At 39.3% G+C, this 21312-nt stretch overlaps 1 protein-coding gene across 1 annotated transcript in view; it reads right to left on the bottom strand.

The window, feature by feature from the left end:
* Nucleotides 1-21312, bottom strand: part of skor1b (SKI family transcriptional corepressor 1b) — a 136258-nt gene that overhangs the window by 25931 nt on the left and 89015 nt on the right. The window lies entirely within an intron of this gene.

The following is a 21312-nucleotide window of genomic DNA, read 5'->3' as shown; positions in this document are numbered from 1 at the left end:
ATGTGGAGGCACTGTAGCTGATGTCAGCAGCCACGTTTTACAACATCTCTTTCTGCAGGACTCAGGACTGTTGGTTACTTTTTACCAAGAAACAAAGGCACTGATTAATGATTTAAGTCTCCCTCTCAGACAGGCTCTGGAAGACAGGATATTATAAACTTTTACAACGCCTTGTATAAATAACCAAGCAAAAACAGAACATTGCTATCTACAAATTGACCCCAAAGACATGAACTGTGACCGAAACCAGTCTCTGCAAAGTCGTAAAAATTGACCACCTATATACTTCATTGTTTAGCTTACCATTTCTATATTACATTTTACACATAAAATTCAGAACTTTGTCTACGTTTACTGGTTTAAACATTTCTAAAACGTACTTCCTTCAAGATATGAAACTGACTGATTAATGAATTACTACAAGTAATATTAATTTCCTTACTTTGTAAGGTGGTGCTCCGAGGTTATAAATTAATTACGCTACAGCACAGATTACATAATTATTTTATGCAAAATGGAATTAGAGACAATTTCTCTTATGGTCAGAATTTTCTCATTGAAAAAAAGATGCAAAGTCATTACATGACTTTGTGGATAAGACAATGATTGGCCTGTCAGTCTGTCTAAAATACTGAATAAGGTGTATGCATTATTCTTATTAGTATTAATCATTTCTGAGATAAAGGACTGCCTTGCACGTTTCAGTATACATGCAAAGTCTCTTTTTTATAAATCTCATAATGAATGGAGTTTTGTTTTACACCACCTGCGTTCTACTTGTCTACATACTCTCTTCTGAGTTTTTAGTGTTAAGCAGAGCTGGCTAAACACTTAAGTTTAGCTAGCGACATGGCAGTTGCGTGTGGATCGACTCTAGGTAGCAGGGGGCTTGGGGAGACAGCTCTCTCCAATGTTTTGAATTTGGATTGCATTACTAATTTTAAACGCTACGTGTCAGAGTTACATGTTGCTCCGTTATCATATTAATGAGTTATTAAAACCAAAGCCGTTTTCACATATGCACTCCTGAAAATTTCCAGAGAATTTCAGGTCTGTCCCTGAAATGCTTCTGATCTGGTTGACATCACCAAGCACCTCACAGCATAATGAGAATATTTGTCTTTTTAACAGTGTAGTTCAACAAAATCAAGATATCAACAAAGAAAAGTAGAAGAACATTCTGGCGAACAGGGTACACAGTACAGCAGTTGCATGCATACAATCTATGGTTTTGCGCCGTTCGCTGGGAATAAACATCAACACATCCTCCCACTTTCTTGAAGTGAATTCTCCTGATAATATCCTGTTGCATTCTCACATGAGTTCACTTGGACTTTCTACTGAAGAATACTAGGGGGATGGCAGAATACATTTTGGATAATGAACAAGGCTGTTTGCATTCACACATATAGCTCTGCTGTCAAGATGGGCATTTCAGTTTGGGTTTTAATGGGAATTTCAAGCATTTTGAAACCAACCTCAAGCTGAGACTCGAGGAACTGCAGTTTTTTGCAATATTGCTTTGGCTAAATTTTTCAACTCCAGAGATTGTCGCTTTATGTAAAAAGGCTATCAGCAAATAGTATATAGCTTTGTACAGCAGACTGCTTGTAAAGAGCTCAGAGCTTTAGCCAAGCTTCAATTTTAGATCTCTTTAAAAAATAATAACCAGAGATTAGCATCTTTTTAATATCAACATATAAAATAGAAACAGGCGATTTCTTCATGTTCAACTCCAGGGCAAACTGCAGGGTCAAAATAGCCACAGTGAGCTCTTTAGCTCTTCAGTCAAGTGACTCAATTACCCAGTTGCTCTTTGCGCTGACCCCTCAATTAGTGTGGAACTGTAACAATCTGCCCTCCAAATACAGTCATTCATCACCAACTGCCCAAACCACCAGCCGGCTTCTCAGAGCCACCTTGCTGGAGAAGAGGGCAGGCAGAGGTCAAATTAGAGTCTAGCCTTTGTAACTAGCAGCCTTAATATCCTCTGTTCAACGGGATAAGCTTTGCTGGGTCCTCAATCTTTACACATGCAGTGCAACGATAGACATTAGGTTAACACAGAGGAGACATGAACCTGGGAACTGCATCTGGAGGTCTGGGATTTAAGATCAGTCACTTTCTGAAGCCAACACGAGGGCTTAAGAATGTGAAGGTAATCTGCAGGTTAATAACTATATTTGGTCCTCACTCTCAAAGGTAATAAAAAATTGTTTAAAAGAAGAGCGGTAAGTAAGGCTAATGTACTGTAGTAGTAACTAAGAGAGCGATAGCACAGATATCTAGATAAGAGCTAAGCGGGTGTTAGGTGGGTGTCTGTTAACCCAACAGCTTCTAGAAAATTCACTGTCATCACCAGCACACAGAGGTAAACTCCTCTTACCCCCCTCCTGCTGTGGTTAGGGTTGCAGACTCGCTAAAAGCGAAACACTGATGATTTAATTATGATACTGGTTCATTCAGTCACTGAGGTAAGGTTTCCAGTCAAGGGTGAACCGATATGGGCCACGTTTGGTTTACATTTACAGGAGCACATGTTTGAGCCCCAACAGATAACAATTAATCGCCCCTGAAGGCCAGCCAGAGGGTGTGGGGTCTCCGGGGCAAAACGTCCCATCCCAGCATTCCTCCTGGCTGTGTGGAGGTAAGCCTGTCACTCTGGTCTCAGAGGACTAGTTTATTCATGATATATAACTATCCACTGTCCTACTACCTGGTTCATCTCCTGCCCGGAAAAGTGAGTGACGCACCCCACACTGGGGGATTCAGTTACTCAGAAAAATGCTTCACGGGTTCCCAAACGACTGCTTTGATTAATGGCCGATGTCCGCAACAGAGTTGTAAGTATCTTAAATGATAATCAACTCAACCCTGACACCCTCAGATCTAGCTTAAGTCTTCTTATGGAGCAATGTAAACAACTGTCCACCCTATGCAACTGTTCTGTCCATCGTGACTCTGTAGCGTCCTCTTTTCACTTTTCAGCTGGATGACTTGTCTTGCCTTTAAACTAAAATCAATACCTTTTAAGCAAACATTGCATTGCTTAATTAAAGAAAGATTGAGTTATCAATCTGTAGCCATTATGCACCAGGCCTTATGGTGTCTGACATTTAGTTGTGATTACACCAGAGCCTGTATACTGTCATGGAAGTCATTAGACTGCTGTCATCCCAACATGTTTTTCCTGCGGCCTCATTAACACTGCATTCACAAAGCTACCTGACTACTCTTGCAATCTATAACTTGCAAGAGTGGTTACTCTTGCTATTAGCATCTTTACTGAGGAATCATTTTTAGCCCTCATATTAGTGGGGCAGCAATGTCAATTTGTCTGTTGGTTAAAACAATTGGTTTAAGCATTTGTCTATGCCTTTACATTTACCCTAGCGCCAACATGTCTGATTATATTTTCTGCTTACAATCAAATACCTGCAAACTAACAACATTCCCATTAGCTCCTGCAAAAGGCCTGCTTCATGTTAATGTGCCTTTTAACACATGTTAGCATGCTCAGTGCTAAACTACACTATCAGCTGGGTATTATTTTCATTACCATTGTTATTTTGAGCTTGTTAGCCTAAAGCCAGCACATGGCTCCCGGCCCTGCTGTGTCTAATTATAGCAATAGCTGATAGAATGGCAAAGGACTTATAGTGAATTTTCAGACTATTAGATCTAGTTTGAGTTATTATTTCAAACATCAGAAAGTCGTTTCATCCACAATGATTATAATTTTTTTTCTCACGACAAGTTTAGCCTGTCAGAACTTCATTTTGCATTGTTTGACATAACCCCCTACCTACCACCCATGATATGCTGACAAACAGACTGTCTTCCCTTCGAATATATCAGAGGGCTGACTTTCTTCTTGCAGGACTACAGTTGGTCTGAACATGTTGGTTCTTGGTTCTACAGAGAACATGCAAACAGCAAAGCCACGTGAAACAGATCTGAAGAGAGCCTGACCCTTGAAACAGTGTCTCAGTCACCTGCATCTTATTTACATTCAAGTCTAGGCCACAGTGAATGCTCTGACATCAACTATTCATGGTGCATTCTAAAGCGCCCATCAGATGACAGTCGTAACCCCACTGACAGCAAGGATTTCTGTTACCAACACTTTCCAGCACGACAACACTGCAGGGACAGAATCATATTTAAATTTGTACTTTTTGTTTTTGTAGCCTTTAGATGCAGGCTTTGTGGTATTTAAGTTGAAAGAAATGTAATCTGGTGAGCAATTAAAGACAATACAGGCTACTATGTTAAAAACCTATTCTGTTGTCTCACACAAACCGGCGAAAGAGACAGACTGGGAAATTGTTCTTAAAGTGGAAGTGGGGTTTCTAAATTACTGAACTTAATTTGGAATTAATCAAATTTTCAGAGCTGAAACTAGCTTGTGAACTGCATTTCTTTCATCCTCTAATACGCAGCCTGCAACAGTTCATATTCTTTAGCAATCACTAGTACTCCCTTAGCAGTTTTTTGTTGTTGTTTTAATTAAAAAGAAAGATGTGTGAGTAAAAAAAAGGGTGCATTTGTGTGTATTCAAACTCTTCTGTTTCTCTGTGTAACTGCAGGCGATCCCGCCTGACAGATACACAGAGAAAAAAGCCCAATAGACCAGATTGCAGAATTATTTTCTGGGAAAGCAATCTAATGTAATGTCCCCCATGACCTGATCCACACAAATAACCCAGGCACAGCGGTCAGCCCGGTCGGGTTTTTACAGGAGTCACTGCATGTACATAAGGTGGAGAACAAAACAAATTATAAAGCAGGTAAATGGCCACAAGGCTTGTCCCCGCACACTGTGCTGAACACAGTGTCAAATGCCAGCAACACCCTACACAACAGATACTCTGCGGAGGCTGCTGGAAGCTAAATGATATCACTGGTGTTAATAATCAATTCTGTGGGATTAGTTAAAAGTGGAAGACAAAACAGTAACAAATCAAGGGGCTTCTTCTCAAACAGCACCATAAAGACACAGCGCTGCAGAGTGTATAGATTTTCCACAGGGCTCAATTGTGTGAGAAGTTGTTGGGCTTGCATTATTGACTTTCTCAGTATGGTGGAACCGCTGGTTGTTAGGTGCCTTTCCTCAACTCTAATTATGGTGTCATAAACAGGAGAGACCATTAATGAAACCCACTCATGGCTCTAAAACCACAGATAGGATTTGGAGAGGAGAGGAGGGGGTTCTTAGAACAGTCATGGTATCAATCACAGCAAACTACTCCTCTGTTGAGCAACGAGCATGAGAGCTGGTCAATAAGTCAGACAGAGAGCCAACAGACTGTAATAGAGACACAACAGAGGATGGGAGACAGAGGTATTTGACCTGAGGCTGGCTGTCATCTACCCGAGGCTGCAGCCGTGCATCATCGAGGGGAAAAAGTCAGTGTGCCATGTGCCTGTCTGCAAAAATCAATATCATGCAATAACGCTGCATGCCTCTTATTTCATACAACAACCTGAGTAGAAAACAAAGTCTAAGAATGTTCTGCCTTTTAGATTCTATTTCCAAAGCACTGACCCAACAACCATTTCCTATAACTTTAACTTTAAAATAAGTGAGACGCAGCTAGCAAAAGATGATGTGATGCAACTAACAAAATACATTCGCAAAGCTCAAGGAAAGATCATCACTTCTCAACATCAAAGCAGGTCACCTCAAGTTCAGCTGTTATAAGAGGAGGAAGATCAATACAGTTGCTGTACAATAGAACCATATTACCAGGGAGAAGGAGTGGACGGGCAATCTGATGACAAATCTGTTTGATTAGAGCTGTTTCTCCTCCTTTTGATAAAAGCTCCCAAAACAGAATTTCAAATACAAGAAACTTGCCAGCAAGTCCCTTTTAGTTTTCTCTACATCCCTCAACACTGTACATCAAACCATCAAAATGTGCAACTATTCCACAACTACAATAACACAACTGATGCAATCTCAAGAAAATGATATGTAAATAGTATGGCTGGCAGATAGTGAAACAAAACAAAGTGCACCAGCTTTAGTTGTATACTTCAAGTACTGCTTTGCTGGTTTTTTCTTTAATCTGACAAAACAACCAAGATGGCCGCTGCCGAACGGTGGAACAGTTTGAATCTGCAATCACGACAGTGTTAAACAAACTGGACATTTGTTCAAGTGAAATACAAATGGCGAGTTTTTACCAAAACTTTAAAAAGAGGGATGCATCGACATATCAGTGAAACATCCTAATCATCCATTTCAGGGTCGACAGTGAAAGAAGTCGTTCATCGTCTCTCAGAAAGATCAACAACATGCGGTTTCGAAAAACATGTTGTTGGGACATTTCAAGAGGAGGGACTAGTGAAATGTGATTTAAATACATAAAAAGTCATAGCTTGTTTAAAAAACAGAAATTAAGAATTGATGATAAAAAAAACCAGAAACATGAGTATCCCAACATCACATAATGTTGCACTGTTTAGTTGTCTTATTAGTCTCAGCTTTTTGACACACTCTGTTGATAATAAAAAATAAAACTTGGAGACTTTTCTGCATTTAGGGAATCATTTTGGTGATGCCAGGTGATCTTTTTTTTCTAAATTGTACTGAAATGTGGAAAACATGTGGAAATCTGATGAAAACACTTGAAACATTCTCATCTTTCTCCAAAGCTTACAAATGATGTTCTATGCCATAGATGATAGCTGAAAACTTAAAATCTAATGTAATTTCACAGTGAAAAAAGAATAGAGATTTAAGTAAAAGTTATCTTTATATTGACTATAGTAACATCTCATTAAGGTATTTGTAGTTGAACTTGAGTAAAGTGTGTCAGTACCTCCTCCACTGATACTACGACACAGAGCACGTCTACATACATTTACAATATGATGGCTGCCGTAAAGCCATTTTGATGCCAAGAGTGAGGGGGCAATAAAATGTAATTACTACATGTTTTACTATTGACTTTAAGACGGCGTTGCAACAGCCAAAGCAATTTCATGCTGCCTGTAAAAACAGAATCCAACAAGAGGAAAAGGCCGAGTCATGGCTGAGTGGCGGAGGAAAGAAAGGGAACATTGATAGCCCTCCAAAGACCCGACCAGACACAAACACTGTATGCCTTAACTAGACAAATCTATTTCAGACACATATTAGATAAATATTTATACACCATAAACTGTATCAATAAATCCCTTGGGGAGGGGAAGCTATTCCACAACATGTCAATAACTGATTTCACCTGCAGATAATCATTTTTCTCTCAATGGCAGAGCTTGATATGACGTCGATACTTGCTGTCAGAGTTCATTTTGGCTGGAGCAGTTAGAAAGGGTGTCGCTGAGAGGATGTGGCACCCTTCTATTCAGGTCTATCGATTGGGAGCCAGTGTTAGTGAGGGGGTGGGGGGGGGAGTTGAAGAGCTAGCTGTCATGTCTTATGTCTTATGTTGTGTGCTGGAGGGAGTCTATGTGCAGTGTGAGAGGTCTGCAGCTCCATCTGACCGCAGTGTTTCAGAGGGACACGGGAGAATCAGGCCTCTTAATTGTCTCATTGAGACCTGGCTGCATACAGGATACACAGGAGGAGGGGGGGTGGAAGAGGAGGGGTCTGAAATGGCAATTGGAGAACAGCGCAGTGATACGATGAACATATACAATCAGTCAGGATAAAGATCTCACCCTCGGCGGCATGAAAGGGGGAAGTGAGCAGCTCTCAGGAAAAATCAATAAGGAACCGCTCATTTTGGAGGGACATGTGTGTCACAGTCAATAGGAGTTAATAGGCTGGGTTGTTCAGCGAAGACAGGCGGCTTGGGAGAGCAGCCCACTCTGACAGCTTAATACATACTGAATGGCAAGCTGGCTGCATGTAACAGTCACTGTGGACACATCAAGTGTGCGAATGGAACCTGATGGGTGCAGGCGAAAGTTAATTATAGAATAGAGCTGAAGGTCTTACACACAGAAGTGCAGAATTACCCGTCCAGTAATCAGTACAGACACATGCAGCTGACCCACAAACACACCACACGCTGTTATTCTCTATTACCGACGATGACCGTGATATACACGATGGACTAAAGTTTGTCTAAATCTGCAGTTCTGATCGTAGACTGTATTAAACATGGTCATAGTCTCAGTGACTTCACCCATTGGTTTCTGAAGAGGTATTTTGAACCCACGTCGATGGCAGTCGCCGTGTTGAAATTGCATTGGCAGAGAAGATTTGGCAAGTTTTTCATGGGCGCAACCCACATTCTCAGCTCTGCTGCTTATCCCACAAATGCATGTTCCTTACAAATGTGGCACCATTTAAAAGGGAAATACGTAAACAGGGTTTCCAACAGCATATGTTTTATTGCCAAGAAGAATTGTTACAACAAAGAAATAATTTACCAAACACAAATTTCCTTACTTTTTGTGCGACGTTTTTATATATACGCTCTATATATATACGCTCTATATATATACGCTCTATATATATACGCTCTATATATATACGCTCTATATATATACGCTCTAAAATTTAGCATTTTAACATGGGATTCAATGGAGATTCCCCACTTTTGCACGCATCCTTAAGTGGACACTCGAGGAGCTGCAGCTTTTTGTCCTTCAGAATCAGAATCAGCTTTATTGGCACATACACACAAGGAATTTGACTTCTATAAAGTGCTCTCTGTACGAATAGCTGCGGCTTAATTTATCTACACTGGAGGTTTACGCTTGGTTGTGACATGTCAACTGTGCGCCAAAAGCATGACCTGCATCTCACTTAGAGGACTAAACTCAAACTATTCAGTGTAGATCTTTGTGCTTTTGTTCACACACAGGGAAACAAAGGCAGCTGATAACAGTTAAATGCTAACTCGAGGGCTTCTCTGCAGCATCCCTTCCCTGCTCTAATTAATCAGCCTTGTACAAACAAGCTCATCACAGGTTAATTGGCTCAGAGGACGGGTGAGGGACCTTGTGTCAAACCAAACAGAAGTACATTTTTTTTCCCACAGTTTTGTCTCATATTTAACCTTAATTTGAGTAAGATCCAGCTCAGCCAAACACATAGAAATGGCTAATAATAACTCAATTAATTGGGGTCTGCAGGTCATGCTGTTTGGTTCCATAAAGAAGGATTCTTCTCTTAATTAGTACCCATTAAGACCTAATTTGGATTGTTATCATCTCTTAATTTTATCCAGCTAATTAATAATTAATTACAATTTCAGTCCATGGTAAAGTTTAAATTATCAAGTACATTTTTATTTTATGTGACAGGAAGAAACTGCAAGTCATGGATTTATTTTAATAAAAAACAAACATTAGAAGCTAGTCTTAACACTTGGCAAATGTTGTCAGTGGGAAATATCATCACAAGAATGAATACACTTTTGGTTTATATATTATGAAATATCAAAGTCTGTGTGTCCCTTTTGGCAATGCCGAGACGCAGACAGAGCAGGAAAGGTGAGGTTGTAGAATTGTGCAGAGAAAAAGTGAGAAGAGAAGCAAAAGGGTCTTGGCTCCAATTGACATTTCAATAAGTGGAACAGAGCATTAGCAATCCATTCCCAACTTTTCTGAAACAATTATTGAGATGGTACCTCCAGGCGATGTATGTTCCTGGTCCCCGGAGTCCTGCTGGCTCAAACAGTAATTGACTAAATTGTAGAACACATCGGGGCCATTTACAAATTTGCCAAAAATGAATCGTTTAAAAATGAAATGAGGGTGACTCTCAAATTAGCAAGGAGTATGATTGAGATGTGGCTCTGGGAATTAAGAAACATGATTTAGAGCTCTGCAGGAAAGGAGCATCTGTGAATAGTCCAGTGTTACTCACCAGCCTGCTCTGACTCGTATTTAAATATCACTGTGCCTTAACGCACGCTCGCTAAAACACCACAGTCATATTTAAATCTCTGACTAGATAGATAGATAGATAGATAGATAGATAGATAGATAGATAGATAGGTAGATAGATAGATAGATAGATAGATAGATAGATAGGTAGACAGATAGATAGATAGATAGATAGATAGATAGATAGATAGATAGACAGATAGATAGATAGATAGATAGATAGATAGACAGATAGATAGATAGATAGATAGATAGGTAGATAGATAGATAGATAGATAGATAGATAGATAGATAGATAGATAGATAGATAGATAGATAAATAGATATCATGCCTAGCTGAAGTCATTTGAGCTCATGAAACAGTATCTTGGTTAAAAGCAATAATGTTTTTTTTCAGAGAAGTGTGTTAAATCATCTGACACAAATCTCTATGCCTTAAAGATACTGTGCTTGGAGGTGTTTGGGAACGTGATCTTAGCTACATTTTACAAGGTGTACTAATTTCTGAAAAACACTGAGTGTTCAGGGGCCTGACAGCTTTGATTGATTGTTGTGCAGACACTGTGTTGATTGTTGCCTGTTGTTTCGTTCCTGTGGCTCCCAGCAGCCACTGCTCTCATCTCACCCGGGCTAAACTCCCTCCAACCACTGATGAGTAATTACTAAGTTCATTAGCCACGCTACTGGTCTGAAGATTTATTAAAACAAGATTTGTCATTAAGTCTCTCCGCTGCTTTTGAACATCCTGACTGGATTTGGCATTTAAAAAGGCAGTTATAACTTAAATGTGTTTGTTTTTTTACAGGTGAAACAGCTTTAATAAGATGACTCATTAGGGGAATGGGAAGACAGTAAAAATTAAACAGAAAATGGTCTAATGAACTTTCGCTGTCGGAGGTGTTTCAAAAGGTTGCCAGGTTTAGAGGTTGATATTCCCAAATAAGCTGCTGTATAAATCTGTTTTTTTTTAATTCCAGTCAGTACAAACCATTGGCAAGAATAAAAATATTACCTGTGCTCGTCTGCACTACATTTAATTTAAACAGTGATTAACAGAACATGCCATTATAGCATTACACTTAAATTAATAAGTAAAATGACTGAGTCAAACAATGATCTTTACAATTGCTTAACATTTTGACTATTTTTATAGTTTGAGATCTGGGTGCATAGTTTTATATTGACATGATAAAGTCTAAGAGACCGGGGTTAAGAATTCATGTTCTGTTTTCTCTGACCAAGTGTCCATAAGTCAGATACTCAACATTATGAAAGAAAAACTTAAATTTAAAAAAGCTTAAACAATATTTGGCATCATGAAAGTTTATTATTGCAGATTGTTTTGTAAACTACTCACTTTAACATTTGTTTCAGAGCTAATCATTTAAAAAAGTAAATCAATATTATAGTAAGGATTCTTGTTCTAGTTGTCTTGACATGTTTTGAGAGGAAATAGGATAATACCCCAATAATGGCTGGATAAATATTAAGATATTTATTTTCATTCATTTCGGTCAAAGCAGTGGGACCAATGTAGATATCAAGTCAGAGTGAAAACACTGAAGATAAAACAACTAAAAGCCCACATTTAACTCTGGTGTTAGTGTTTCTATTTTCAATGTCTTTTAAAGTGTCAGACCCATTATCTCTGTCCAGACAGGAGGATCTCGCAGGATAAAAATGATTTGTGGAATCTGAGGCTCACTCCTACTCAAAAGTTTTCAACAAAACTGTGGGATGGATCAAGATCAAAACTAACATTGAATATGTGATCTAGTCTTATTTTAAACTAATTTTATTCTGTTAAACATTTTCAAATCATTTTCATGATTTGATCAAATCCAATAATGGGTAAGTGCTGCAGCCTGAAAATACTGAAGATGTTTAGAGCAATTCTTAGAAAGTCAAATTACAACTAAATACAATTATTTATGTCTTGACATTTGTTTTGATATTAAAGAAAAGAAAATCTCTTTATTACAAATATTCAAGTTCAAGTTGCTTGCATTGTGATTGGGGGGGTCCCACCATCAATCCCACCTTTTTTTTAATGTAAGCATCAACAAAGTCATCGCTAACATTCTAAAAAAAAACAAGAATAAAAACAGCAAACACCTCTGTTGAGACAAAATGCACAAAGCCTCCCTCCACAAGAGACCTCTCCTCCATGGCTGGTGTGACGTGAAAAAGCCACAAGCTATCTTAGTGCGGTGTCAAAGTAATTTTTCTATAATAGGAAAATTGTTACTTATTGATCTGCACTTTGTAAAGCCTTCAAGCCATGCTCCAATCACTACAGCTGTCAAAAGCGTGAAAATACACCCTGCTCCTTTGCAATTTGTTGGCATACAGATTCCCATTACTGGCACATTTCCAGTTTTAATTACGTTCAACATAACATCATCTCGCTCAGAAGAGTCTCCAGCAGGCCGCCTGTGTCCCAGTAGAGGACAGCGGGAGGTAAGAGTGATAGGCAGGGTGAGGAGATATCGTGCTTTGCCCGTGTAGAGCTCATGTTGAATCCCTGCACCACTGAGTCCGGCCATTAGGCAACATGATGGGCTTTTCTTTTCCACACCATTTCCCATGGTCAAAATAGCATAAAAACACTATTTGGGTTCAATAGCAAAGACTTCAACTGAATAATCACAAGGGTGAAACTGTAACTATTACAGAGGCACCTCTGGGATAACCATACATAACAGGGGTGTCAAAAACAGTGTAGGTTTTCTGGAGGGCAAAGTGTTTAAAGTGTACGCTGTTGGCTCTTGCTCCAACATCTGCTTTTAATTACTCAATTAGCGCAATCATTTAGTCTCCTTGACATTCATCCAAATGGCAAATCATAGCCGGAAGTTGTTCTGTTTAAACAGAGCGTTAAGAGGAGTCATGAAAAATGCATGTACGATATTGTATATGGATACTTAACTAATTGAACCAATTAAAGGGAGTTAACTGGTTTTTAGTGAGAGCAGCGCTGGCGTGGCCCTGTGGGGGGAAGCTTTGACACTTCTGATCTACAGCCTCCCCTCTCCCTATTCACAGACCCGGGCCTCAGGTCATATTTCAGCAGACAAAAGGTCTCTGACTTCAGTCATACTGCTACAGTGAACCAGATATTTAAAAGACATGCAGATTGAAGGCTGTGATAAATTGTAATTGTAGCGAAAAGTATACAACACTCTAAGAAGAAAATGTATACAGCATTATGTTAACCTTAAATCTGTGAATGAAAACTACAATTTTGTAGACAATTGAAGACCTACAAAACTATTCAAATTCAAATATCTCTCTAAAGAATAGGCCAACACAATATGGGAAAAATATGCAACAACATTGTTCTAAATTGCAATAATGTCATGTAGTATTAAAAAAAAAAAACTATCAAAGAGAGCCTATTTCTTTTAACTCGCAATTTTAATCTGCTGTAATATCTTTGTTTGTAACATTTTCCTCCTTTTCCCAAATTAAATCCAAAAAGCGACTTTTCTTTAGCACTAAATTGGCATCAATTAATCTGAGGGTAGTGATTGGTAATTTGTGTTTATCTGACTGCATCAAAATGGTGTGAACGTGTTTTTTCTTTTATATCCAGATCTCCATCCAATATGTGAAATGTACACATGCTGACTCAGAAAGCATTGCTTGTTTACATACCTTTATTCTTATTTATTCATATTAGTTTTGACTTTTGCAATCAGCTGATATGTCGATAACGATTAACTGCACAGACCTACAACATAAGTCGATGCCATTTCTACCAAGTCACTGTAACAAGCACATTAAAGTACAATTATAGTTCTAAATATCATGGTGAGACCGCTCTCTCTCAGATGTGCATATATTTCAGCAGAGACTTTTCAAACTATCAGCCTGAGTGTTTAATGCAAATCTTTCCGGTTTAAGATCAGCTAGCGTTCCTCCTCCCAAATTTAAACCATTGCAATCCCCCCACCACAAAAAAAAGACTGATAGTACCCCTGCGGTGTTGATTTCCTGCATGCTATGGATGCATAAATAAACATAGGCATAAATACACAGAGGACACTGACTGGGACTTGCTGGCCAAGTGGGGCAGCTGTTATTAAAAGGGCTATTTATCACTGTCAGCCCTCTCAGGTTCCATCCCTCTCTGCCCTCCAGCGATGTCACCAGGCCGTACAGGAACAATGTGGCTCATCCAACTGAACCTACCCCCGCTTTCATACATACGCAAAAACACGCTTCCTGTCACAGATACACAAACACAGAGTGAATATGTGCGGCTTTGCCTATATTTCGAGCGTAAACTGGAATCGTCCACTCGTTTTCATGACTCAGCTGACACAAACACAAAAAAACAAGACCCTCGCTCCTTTCGATTTCTATCAAATATGTACAACACAGCTTACACTGCACACACCGTTCATTTTTCGCTCTGTTGCTTTATTGATCGTGGCCACAATTATCCACTTTTCTGAAGCACTGCATTAAGTGAATTCCCCCTTTGTTGGACAATAAGTACAGAAGGTTGGCTAAGTTATACTATCCCTCAGCCTAAGGGGACAGTCTACTTCTCCAACACCCTCATCATCATTAGCAAGCCCAGATAAAAACACACCTCAATTAGCCCACCTCAGCTGGGGGAGCCAGATCAAGCGAGGCAGACCCTTACAACTGACCCCCGCTGTAACTTCCCTCACAGCAACTCCTGCCGCGTCCGAACTGACCAACAAAGACGGCATTAGTGAACAATCCTGCCTGCGTAAAGGTGTCAGCAAAGGGAATCTTTAATGAAATTAAAACCTTCAATTTTTAGTCTGTCCATCAGGTAAAGTACAAAACAGTTTATATAAATGATCCATATGTTCATTGCTAAGCCTTGCAGTAGTAACAATTCACCATCAGCATGTTATGATAAAAACACAGTCAGCAAAGCATGAGCTCAGAAGAAACAGCCAGAATTCTACTTTCATTGGCTTAAAGCTACTGTGAAGAACTCGTTGGTGTCAGTTGTGGCGCCCCCTGTGGACAAAGCAGTACCTATTGTCTCTTTGCTGATCTTGTCCTGTGCATGCGTTAGTAAAAAAGGGTACTTTGAGTTTGCATATTATAAATCCTTTTATCTGATAGCGTCTAGGAAAGCAACCATTATAGATGTTGATGGTATGGTTATAGTCTGAGAAATGATCTTGGTTTTACAATTATCACAATGTGTGTATTTTAGAATAAAATAAAAAGCCAAATCAGGTGACTAAATTCAGCCAATGGCGCAACACACATTCATACACTTCCTCTTAGCCAGAGTGCAACTTTCAAGTTTTCGCTGATATGGCATCACGTATCATATTGTATTCCTTAAACGTCCACGTGCAGATTTTCAATCAAAACCAGCAAAGAAGCGAGATGATGAACTTTGTTAGGTTCATACAGGATCTGTTTATCGGACGTATAAAGATTTAGAAACGTTATGAGTCACTTTAGAGAAGCCGGAGGATGGGGACGAGGAAGGGGACCTGCCCTCATCTTTGCTGAGGATTCTGGCATTTCTGATGATAAAGGTATGTCATCTTTGTGAGGTTCCACAGGAGGTTTAAACAAAACCTATTTGAGGAACAGCAGTGGAGACTGTGGGACCAGTAACCTTGCACTGTTGGCAATCATGGCGAAAAGAACAAGAGCCCTGAACAGCAAAAACACATTGATGCCTCCAACCCTAAACCATTATAACAGACAGATTGCTGTTTTCTGAAGACATCAAACTGTGGGTGAGCGTTTTTCCAGGCAGCTCTGTATTCATTTAATGCAATTAGTGTGTGAATTATTGTAGGATACTTGTTATTTGTGTGTGGGTTTTTTCTACAATCAACATTGTATGGAGTAATGTTCATTTATTAGCTGATATGTTGGTAATATGGCAACTGAGGTTGTTTGATTTTAGTGTCTGAGGGTGAAATGCTTATAAAATTCACCTGTCCCTGGCTCTGTTATGCTAACTTTATAGTCAGAGGTGTGCATGTTATCTTTATATTGTTTCACATTGAAACACCTTTCAAATGTTGCAGGACAGATGTATGTGCATGCTTGCATGTGCGTTTGTGCTTCTTTACGTGTGTATAGGTCTATTTGTGAGTCAGCGGTGTTGCATGTCAGCACATACATAAAATTGTCCTCTATTTGAGAGCACCATCACTTAAAAGATGATCACCTTCATAGCAAATGCAACAAAAATATCTCTGGCACCACCATTGGGCGTCACTTTGGAAGTTGTTGTTGTAGATCTGCCCCCTCTTTTGAGTGTGAGAACAGAAACACCTGGTGTAGCCGGAGCCTTTACCATTAATTAACCCTGATGTTTGAAACCACGGTTAATGGTGTAGCCGGTTAACTGCAACATGCCTAATACCGACCCGCTGGAGGGGTCAGGCATTACAAACAATTAGCTATAGATAATCCATCTTCACAATGACAGTCTGGTTTGCTTTTGTAGGTTATAGACAGGCATCAGTTATAATTTCAGTCTGTTTCATTACCAGCTAGAAAATCCTCACAGGAGCTTTAATATGCATACCGAGTTTAGTGACAAAATAGACAAAACAATTCAGTTTTTACTTTTTTTAAAGGAGCAAATGCTCACGGTTAAAATGCATAATCGCTAATCTCAAATAGTGTTCAATTCTGTTTATGGAACTACAAAATGCACACAATCATTTTTTAAGGTCTTTGCCTATATGTTCAAAGCACCACGCAGCTTTTTAATGCAACTCCCTCCTTCCTTCATCCAAGTATTAGCAGTCCAAATCACCTATAAACCTCTCACACAGCAATCCACTCACGATTAATGAAGTGCTTACTTAACCAATTTAAACCCTTAATTCCTATTAATTCAACATAATAGCCACCCTCTCTGCCAGAATTAACAACAGTGGAGCAGAAACTCCCAATTCTCTGCAGGACACGAAGAGTCAAGCCAGCAAATTCCACATCCTTTGATAAATATGTAACAGTATGTATATCACTGTTAAAATGCATAACCCTCGTGTAAGACCCCTATCAAGTCTGCTTTACACCTGTATTCCATTTCTCTCTCAATCAGCAGCTTTTCTCAGACACCGGCCTCCCATGAGGAGCAGAAACCATTACAAGGGACTGCAGCTCATTTGCAGAAAGATTGGAGATCACGCTGCATCAAAAAGTATGTGAAGCATTTCTTCCAACCAAATTGATTTATTCCATTTCTATGTTTGTATGCAGCATCAGTATCAGTGTGTTTAATGTAAATCCCCAGTCAAGCATTGAGTTGCTGCATAGGTTGCTGCTTATTGTGCAAGTAAGAAGCAGAGCAATCAAATAACGTCACGGGGACTGTTCTGCTGCAAAATGAAGGTACGTGCTGTATTTTTTATGTTGAATATTTTGTTTTGAAGTACACAATGAAACCCATATGCAATGTGATAAATTATATCAATCAAACAAAGCCATGCATTATGGCCTTTTTCAGATCCACTGACGCCACTTGTTTAAGCTACAAAGACATTAGCCCACTCTTTGGTGAAATCAAAAAAAAAGGCACAAGTAAATAAATAAATATTTCAGAATATTTCAATTTTGACTTGGGAAAAACAGATCAAGCAGAGCCCGTGGCTAGAGGAGCCTGACTGCATGCTGGTGGGGGGTAAAAGACAGCCTGGGGGGTGTGGAGGGCGTCTGTTTTTTAATGAGCTGAAACTTTAAATACTGCATAATATATAATAAAAATGGATAGTTCATTTAACTCTCCCGATAAGTCGTGGAAAAACTATTAAAATCCATTACTCTCCTAATGTCAACAGAGTAAGCATTAAGTATGAATGAAGGGAACAGGGTAGCACATCATCGGTAAGAAAGAAAAACAAAACAATAATCAACTTGAACTGAAAAAAAAAAAAGGGGGTTTGTGCATAAAGTTAAGTGCTCAAGCTGAAGGGCATTTTCTAAGAGAGTATAAAAGCAACAACCATGAAAAGACGATACCATTTTGGAGCAACTGTTAAAAGAATACAAAATTTGCATGTTTATCTTGCTTTAGAATATGAAGGAATGTTGATGTGTCCAAAATTGTTTTTATCGCAACAGAGTCCGGTTGTCATCTGGGAGTGGTCGTCAACTAGAAATGCTAGAATACATGATTGACAGTTATTTCAGCCACCCACTGGCTGCAGCTTTGGCAACACTGATTGGCACAGCAGGCAAAGTTTTTCAACGCTCCCCCTCTATCAACCACAAGCACACACACACTCTCTCTCTCTCTCTCACACACACACACACACACACACACACACACACACACGCACACACACACACTAAAGGACATGTCATGAAGATAAAGAAGGAAGGGGGGTTGTGAAGAAAGAATTATGGTACCTCCATCATCCCTTGGGTGAAGAAATACACCATAATAGATTTTTAATGGCTTTAGTAGGATATCCTCCACCAAAGGAAAAAAAAAGTTACTGATTCCTTTGATAATTAGAAGAGGTCAGCAGTTATAAACTACTGTAAAACATCTTTTAAAAGATCAAAAATGTTGATACTTATGAACTTAGAATTGCAGAGCCGATAAAAGTGCCTGCAAATACAGGTTTGTATAGTTGAAATGTAATGAGCTATATGTTTCAGCATGTCACATTATTATTCAGAGTGCCATTTCACAGTGAATGTAGTGACGATGGTGGCTGACACCTCTGCATTAAGATGTAATTCCAGCGTGATCCTAAAGTGATCTGAGTGATGGCTCCGGTCCCCCCGCTGCTCATGCAGTAAGCAGGGAGACGGTGCTGGTGGCCGATCCAGAGGCTCAATAATGATAACCTCGCCAGCATTAGCTGCAGGGGTTGTTCACACAATAATTGTTTCTGCCAAGCCATATATCTACATGACAGAGAAAAAAACTGCTGTGGCTTTCCCCCTCTAAATAATTGATTTAAAAAATCGGCTACATCAACTATTTCAAGGAGATGAACATAGTCCATACTTCTTCCTTCTTTTTTTTTTGCACTGAAGAAACTGAGAACTTATTAGCAAATTAGAAGATAATTACAAGTCTCTGCAAGTTGATTAGCAATTTCACTGTTGAACATTAACAATTTACGGCAACACTACACTCAATTTCAGCACTTGTTTTGCTTTACTTACCTAAATTCTAAACAGCACAAGTATTTAAAGATTTCACCTTGACAAAACTTATTACCAGCGTCAGCATGCAATTAAACTTGCCAAACAGCCATTAATTCTTTGTTCATTACCACATTAGATGTGTGTCGGGTAATTTAGACACTTCAATACAGGACAGGACTACAGGAGCTATTAAAGACATCAATCTGGCATTAAATCCTGATATATTTTCTTAATTTACAGCAGCTCATTTGCAGTGTGGATACTCTAGACCTGCACAGGCAGCGACTGAAGTCTCACATGTGTAATGTTAAGCCTGTGCCCCAGATGAAGGGACGCCCTCCCCTGCAGTTTAGAGTGACTCAAAGGTGAAGCCCTGAAAATGAATACAATGTACTCACATGCTCCACAGTTTAGATTTCACTGACTCACATCATCCTGTAATAGCCGCACACAAAGCTGCAGTCAGTCGTGAACCCCATGCAATTGTGTCTGGCTGTATGTGGTGGTATCAATGCAGCTCATGGGTCAAAGGGTCAATGAGTAATTAAGACATGGTTGCCTGAGCATTCCCCATGCACACTTTCAGTCCTGATGAAAGGAGGGGGATTTAAGTGCAGCCCGATACCACAGATCAGATTTCCATAAGTGTGTCTAACTGTTCCTTGTTCAAGGCAATTAGTATGATTAACAAAGTGTGTGGTGTCATCGGGTTCTTTAAGAGGACTTAACACATGAATTCTGCATCAGGTTGAGACATGTTGCACACCACAAAGATTACGTTGCTTGATATAAAACCATACACTGTTCTTTCAAAAGATTCTGAAGGAGCAATCGGGGAATTTAATGTTTATTGAAGGTCTTTTTTTAGTAATCAATAACATTGCTTTGAGGACAAGGCAGATCACCATGTTTTTTGTATCAATCAAAAGAATATGTGGAGAATCGTGCAGCAGATTCTCAGACTGCTGTTCCCTTTGATTTTTTATGTCACTTTATTTGGCTGATCTGCGACGGGAAAGAATAACAAGAATTTGTGGACACCTCCTGATCATTTTAACAGTAACAGCAAAAAAATGCCAATCACTTGCACAATCCCTAAGAGGTTCAGGAAATGGAAACAATGACTATCCTATGATGAGAGGGTAATTGTACATTGCATGATGGAAACGGAATAAAGAACATCTTTACTGGTGGTTTACACTTCCTCACTGCTTAAAATGTTATTTACTTCCCTTCTGTCTTCTCTGACAATCATGATGTATAAAAGAACTGTCCATGAAATACTATGAAGATGGTGTCTGGACATTGTAAATTATACCTGGCAACAAAGTGTCTATTGTATACTATTGTTATAAAAAGACTTAACAAAATATTACCAGGAAAAGTAGTTGTTTTTTTGTTGCTTGTAGGGAGAATAGGTGATGGTAGTGCTAACCTAATTGTTCAAATGAATGAATGGGGTTAGGAAGGAGTTTTCTTTCAAATTGTGTTTTGCACCACCAAGTTAAGCGTTCTTTGATGAGGAGAACCAGTTTTTCAAAAGAAGATCCTCGTGATCCTAGGCTGTACATCATGGAGAGCACGTAAGCCGATATCACGGCCTTCAAGTGCAGAGAAGGTCAAAAGGTGCATTGATTTACATGTACAACAAGAAATTATTTGTTGGCTTTCATTGTTGCTAAAAATGAAGAGGCCAAGGCCAGAAAATTGAGGTCGCTGATAAATGCTAATAGCAGGAGATGCTGAGGGGTGAAGAAATCAATATGGCAGTTTGTCAAGCTGCGTCGCAGAGAGAGCACGACAGCAGCAGCAGCAGCAGTGAGCGTGCCCCGTCAGCACAGCACATTACCAGAAATCAAAGGCCGGAGAGGGCCTGAAGGAAGGGATGGAGACGTCTCTGTACAAAGGGCACACTTTGGTAATTAAAACCTATTTTATCAGACCTGTCTTGTCACTGGTTTTTCTCTAACACTATTGACTATCTGTTGCATGCAGAGTGAGCACTAATTTACCTTTAAATAAATGAGCCAGAGTTATTTAAATTCCTGCATTTGTCACACAAAATGAAGCAGAAGACATGGGAGTATTGAATAAATTATGCCACTTGGTACTACTTGGATGAATTATTAATAACCTCTGAGAGATGGGCATTGAAGGAAATGCTGTCCGTCTTATTTAACATCAGTTTTTCCAAACGTTCCTCCGGAGGCTGACCTTCGTAATCTGAGGCACGCAAAGTCCGTGTGGCAAAAAAAGAAAACATCACAGACAAATACAATGTTTTTCCATATTGAAAAATATCCTATACATGTTTTGATCACAATT

This window comes from Labrus mixtus, chromosome 4 (genome assembly GCF_963584025.1).
Source record: "Labrus mixtus chromosome 4, fLabMix1.1, whole genome shotgun sequence".
NCBI classification, from domain to species: domain Eukaryota; kingdom Metazoa; phylum Chordata; class Actinopteri; order Labriformes; family Labridae; genus Labrus; species Labrus mixtus.
This window is presented reverse-complemented; position numbering and strand designations above follow the sequence as displayed.